The sequence below is a fragment of the Elaeis guineensis genome, chromosome 2, assembly GCF_000442705.2.
Source record: "Elaeis guineensis isolate ETL-2024a chromosome 2, EG11, whole genome shotgun sequence".
NCBI classification, from domain to species: domain Eukaryota; kingdom Viridiplantae; phylum Streptophyta; class Magnoliopsida; order Arecales; family Arecaceae; genus Elaeis; species Elaeis guineensis.
In genome coordinates this window covers 88,998,768-89,004,855 of record NC_025994.2, presented here as the reverse complement: position 1 = coordinate 89,004,855, position 6,088 = coordinate 88,998,768, and the positions used below count along the sequence as shown (strand labels likewise).

Here is a 6,088-nt window from a genome sequence, read left to right as displayed (position 1 = left end):
GGTTCAGAAGTCTCATCGCCGGCCAAAAACGTCGTCAGAGTGAAAATGACCTCCAATGATGGTCTCAAGCAGGGTGATCTAAATTCTGCCATGTAGTATGAGTCAGAGCATCAGTTAGCACCTAAAAAAGTCGAGCTAGCTTTGTTGGTGGAAAATAATTGTGATTATACTTAAAACTTCCATGGGAATTCTCCAATGAAGTTGTGTAATGGAGTGCATTGAATCTTTAAAGATGTTGCTCTATTCTGAGTAACGAATATTCAAATTTACTCAAAGCCATTATAGCAGTGGATGAAACCAGAGAAAAGGGAGGCAGTCATTTGATCAATCAAACCTATAATAGCCCAACAAGTCATGCGACTTATTTGGAAAAGCATAAGTAATAGCTCACCTGTATTGGTTGGACGCTGCCCTGCGACTAGAAAGAGCTCCACAAAGATGGTTGGACGCTGTCCTGCGACTAGAAAGAGCTCTACAAAGATGAGGCAAAAGGATTAAAGAATCCATCAGTGAAACTCGGCAGGGATGGAACTGAGGTTTTTTGGTAGTGCCAGGATTCTAGTGGACTAGGAAAGAGATAGCACCTTCCTTTGCCTCAGAAAGGTGACACCTGCTGTGTCTATGGCCAGCCACAGCAGGTGTCATGTTTCCTGCGACAAAGGAAACCCCTACTCTTCATTTACTCCATGGTTGGTTGGGAAGTTGAAGCCATTCTTTCCCTAAGTTGACACCACTTCCACGTTTATAATGGGAAGAGGCGATAAATATGGAAGAGGGGACCCTCATCCAATCCCCCCCCCTCTCTCTCTCTCTTCATGGAGGCTAGTTAGAGAAATGAATGGAAATGGGGAGGGTATATGGAGTTAGAGGCTCCCCTGCCTAGAGAGATGGTGCCCCCAGCATAGCCACCACGCCCCCTCATGCTTCCGTGGTTTGGGCCTTAAAAGAAGTTTCCTTGGCTTGGCCCCGTACTTATAAGTGAAATTCCTTTATATACCTCCTGCGGCGTAGAAAAACATCTTATTAGACTACATGTTCATTATTTTTCAATACATATTTAATATTTATTTAATATCAACAGTTCTATTTTTTCATTTAAAATTTTGAATGACGAAAATATTTTTTTTTAAAAAAAATTATGATATCCTGTACTGATATTATAGTATCCTGCATTGAAATTATGATTTTCTGCACAGGATGTTATAATTTTTTCACAGAAAGTCATAAAGAGATAAGATTATTTTTGTCAATGAAATATTACCATTTCGTGAAAAAATTATCATCAATTTTTCAATGACGAAAATATCATTTTCTCTTTATGACATCCTGTGAAAAATTATAACATATTGTACAGAAAATCATAATTTCAACATAGGATGCCATAATATCAGCACATGATGTCATAATTTTTTTAAAAAATAATATTTTTATTATTTAAAATTTTAAATAAAAAAATAAAATTATAAATATTAAATATATATTAAAAAATAATAATTACGTGGTTCAACGGGGCAAAGCGGTCTATGTCAAATTTTCTGTGCCCCAGACGGTGCACAAGAAATTTCTCTATAAGCTACTTGTTGATGGGTGGAAGGAGTTCATCTTTCCAATCAGTCCACTATTGCGTTTCACATCGGCCAGCTCATTTTTTGTTAGGTTATTGGCCAACTCATCACGAGTGGGACCATCTCCAGAAGCATGGAATTCTAGGCCATGGATGCATCCTAGAAGTGGCTCAAACATGTTCCGCTGTCTTAGTTTTTGAAGGGGCCAATCCTAGGTTTTTGGACTTTTTAATTCAGGAATCGACATAGTGCGTTCCATCATTTCTATAGTCCCCCTAGTTTAGTATTATAATTGAGACTTTTGAAGTTATGCGCCTTTTTATGGTGTTCCGATTGTTTGTAATTTGCAAGCTGGTTGGTAAAAGACTGTTACGTACAGGGCGTGCGGTTGCGAGTTTTTGAGTTGTTCAAAATTAGAACCGGTATACTGGTATCAAATACTACAATTGGTTGTTTCCTAAGCAGTTCCCAAACTTGGTTTCCAGCTTCATTACCAAACATTTCTATGGAACAACTTTTGGATGCCGATTTGCCTGGCTTTATAAGAATATTGGTTTTGAAAATATTGGTTCACAGAATGCTCAATCTTCTCTCTTAAGGCTTAAGAATCATTGGTCAACTAGCATCTAGGTTTGGTTCAAGATCCACCTAAGCTGGATCCAGCGCATCTAGCTTAGTGCACGGAGAAAAATATTGATGAAAATGATGTCTTTATTGTCGTTCCAATGGTTCAAAGTTGGAGTGAAAATGCCTTGGAATTATTATCTCAATAAGCTCGCTCCAAATCCCACTTGTTCTAGAAAAATTATTCCATACATTGCATGCAGCACGTGGTTGTGCACACTGCCAATCAAAACTGATCATTTCTATGGGTCTCATTCATCAAGCATATCTCGATGCACCACGCGGTAGGGAATAATCTCCTCCCCAAGGTTAAGTCAATGGAGTTAATTGGTGATAGGGACACGCCAGTCTTCTTTTAGTGCACGACATCTGTCTCTAGACTTTTTCCAACAATGCATTATGGAGTGCATGGGATCTTAGCACATGATGCCGAGTCCTCAAAAAAGAACTCAAGTTTTGTTTAAAAAATAACAACTAAAAGATACTTGAAGTTTCCACTTTGATGGATGATTTTCTAACCATCCACTTACTCGGAAAAGCATAACTTAAAGCTTAGCTGATTTTGTTGAATACCACCTTCTCGTCACTTATTTCTCTGACCTGAAAAAGAGGTGGACAAAAAGACAAGTGAAAAACAACAGTAGAGAGATTCTTTCTGAGGGACAAAAAAAAGAGTAAAGCGATTCATTAGGAGAATCTACATGAATGTTGGAAACATCAAAACATGGAGAATTTGTTCCACATTTTAAAATTCTGTGCTTACGTATTCAGATTATACGTCAATAAATTCATCTTTGCGTTTCAAACTTTAAAGGATTTATAAAGAAGAAAGCATCAAGACTTATGTGGACTAGAAAAGAGGTAGAATATGTTATTTTGTTTTTGAAAGGTGACATTTTACTGTGTCTATGTTTGGAGACAGCAGGTGCCACCTTTCTTGTGACAAACTAATTCAAAGTATTAATGATTCCTTCACCCGTATGAAAAGCCTTTGTGCCTTATGTCCACTTGTTAGCCTTGGCCTAAATTTCTTCAGTGATGTGAGACTCATTCAATTTAATTACCTCTGCCTTTGTTTTCAGATTGGTTGGTTATTCTTCATCATCTCTAGTCTGGGACCCAATTAAGTGTCGCTTTGAATTGTCGTTGCTCCTGCTGCCATGTGGAATTATTCTCCAGAAGAAGATAGTCAAAGAGACGGAAAGGGAGAAATTAGAGGCTTGAATACCACTAGACCAAATCGTAAGTTTTGGTTGACTTGTCAAAGACGAGCCATGAAAGATGGAGGCAATTCTTTCCCCATTGGAAAAGATGCAGGCAATATATGCATTTTCCTCACAAAAAATAAAATGCATCTTTTTTTTTTGAGCAATAATAATACATGCATCATCACCGTGTTAGTTAATTATGTCACTAAGGTGTAACTTATGCGGTGTATGAGATACAATATTTTCTCATTTTTCAATTATTCTTAAAGTACAATATAGACATATAATATATTATAATTAGTAGAAGACTTCGATAGTCAAATTTTTATTACAAATTAAATAATTAATTTTAATAATATCTATGCAAAAACTTTCATCATTAATACTAGTATCATTAATATATTAGCATCTACATAGCAAATAAAGAACTCTATATGAGTTGAGTTTTCATGGAAAAACTCTCATCATTAATATTTGCATCATGAATTCAATCTTGTTATATGCACGATATGATTTTTTTCTTTTTTTTTTAACTATTTTTGAAATTCTTATAACAAATAACAAACTATAATAAATAGAAGCATTCATCAGCCAAACTTCTATTATACGTTAAGAAATGAACTTTAATGACAACTGAGCAAAAATCTATCAAATATCTAAACTGCTATTACTAGATAATATTTATTATAAATATATCAGCTAGATAATATTCTCAACTATAAATTATATCAATTTACGATGCTCTATTATCCATCTACTGCTTGTACTCACTTATTACTGGAAGAACGAATAATATAATATTCTTTTATAACGAACATCTAATAAGTGATTATTGAAAGCCAATCTTCCTCTTGTATTAGTTACAAGAGCTTTATTTATTACCGAAAATAAAAAGCCATATGATGCTATTAATACAGGCATCCACATGATGAGTAGAGAGCATTAATAGCTTAGTAAATTTTCATTTCATATTACTAAGTATTAGTAAATCTCATATATATATATATATATATATATATATATATATTTTTTTTTTTTTTTTTCGTTCTTAGTACATCTCTCTCATATAGACAAGACTATGACAATTTATTTACTAACTTATAAATTTCAAAATGTATAGAACATTTTCAGTAGATAATTAAAAGTGGTTGATCTATATATGGACATGGATTGTTTCAATTCAAACGCTCCTTTTCTGAGTAGAGTGCATGCCCTAAAAGTAGGCTGTGTAAGCCAACTTGTATCCAATGTTAGAGGACTTATAAAGCTTTGTACTTGACAATCACCAACTACGATTACATACCGTGTTAGTACCATATACAAGAGTTAATAATCAAAAAAATGAAATATCCATTTCCTCGTAAAACAAAGGAGCAAGATGAACTTCTTAATAGGCATACCAAGGTGAATCGTGTGCAGTACCTCACAGAAAAACTGTAGGAGAATGATCATACTGCTTATTATTAACAACAGAAAATAACTTTCTCGAAGACAAAAAATAAAAGATGAAATCCTAAAGAACTTTTTGGCATTCCTCTTCAAGACCATGCTTGTTGTCATTAACTTAGCATTACCATCTCTCTCTGACGCATTTGTGAGGCCTCATAGACCCATACTAGTGTATCCAGGGACAATGAATTGAAAAAAAAAAAAAAATCAGATCCATAGCCTGGCGGTGCATTAGAGTGAGATAGAATGGTGGCATGAAAATGGCTAGCAAGTGCAAATATGAGTACTTGATATGTGCAGACCTTCGAGGAAGTTGGCAAGGTTACTTCATAGAAAACAAGATAAAAAGATGTAGGAGAACCTGATGATGTAGCATACTGAAATGGAGTGGAACTTCGATGGTAATGGAAAGTTAATATAGAGAACCGAGAGGGTTCCTTTGTCTCAGAGAGATGAGACTTGCTACTGGTGACATAAGCCATAGCAAGTACCATCTCTCCTGCGACAGAGGATCCCAAACTCCTCCAGGAACCGAACTCAAAGGTGATCATCTACGGCTTGCCAAGGCCAAATTCATACGCTTAAATAGATAGGGTGGCAGTGCCCTTTGTTGACCGGTTCAGAACTTCTCCACGGTTGTGGGACCCAGTTCTAGCTACGAATGGTCTTGGTTATTGCTTTACTTTGGAATTTTTGGGTCGGTATTGGTTTCACAGTGAATAAATTCTAATATGGACTAATCAAAGAAGACAAATCCTACATAGAAACGACTTCAAGAGAGAGAAACTGTAGTTCCAAGTTTTTTAAAACAGCCTCTCACATATGCCCACATGGCTGATTGAGAACTATGACCTAATAACAGTGCCTAAACTATGTGCCACTTCTCACTTACTTTGGCCCTTCACCTTCATCCTGAGTTCCATCTATTTGTAATTTAGAAATCAAAAGGCAGAGCGACACAATAAAAACGAGATCATGATGATAAACCTCTGAAAAAACAAGATTAGAAAAATCGCCTCCAATCGAAAAGAGAGGGAGGTCATTTTGATTTCTGCCAAAGGTTTGACTGCCACTTTAAACTTGGTCCCTGGCCATTTCTCATGTAATCATTAGTCCCTTGCATACGTCTTGTTCTTGTGTGTACATGTGTTTTGTGCCTAATTGCCTTATCTTATACATGTTTATATACATATAAGAGACAAGTAAAAATAAAGTGACCATCAAAAGGATAACATTATAAAT

General features: G+C 35.6%; 1 long non-coding RNA gene across 1 annotated transcript; it reads right to left on the bottom strand.

The window, feature by feature from the left end:
- Positions 1-2,258: 2,258 nt before the first annotated feature.
- Positions 2,259-5,387, bottom strand: LOC140855696 (uncharacterized). Its single transcript, XR_012138650.1, has 2 exons — positions 5,208-5,387; positions 2,259-2,789 (listed from the first exon to the last, which is right to left on the bottom strand). It is a non-coding gene; the product is annotated as an uncharacterized lncRNA (long non-coding RNA).
- Between the last annotated feature and the right edge of the window lie 701 nt (positions 5,388-6,088).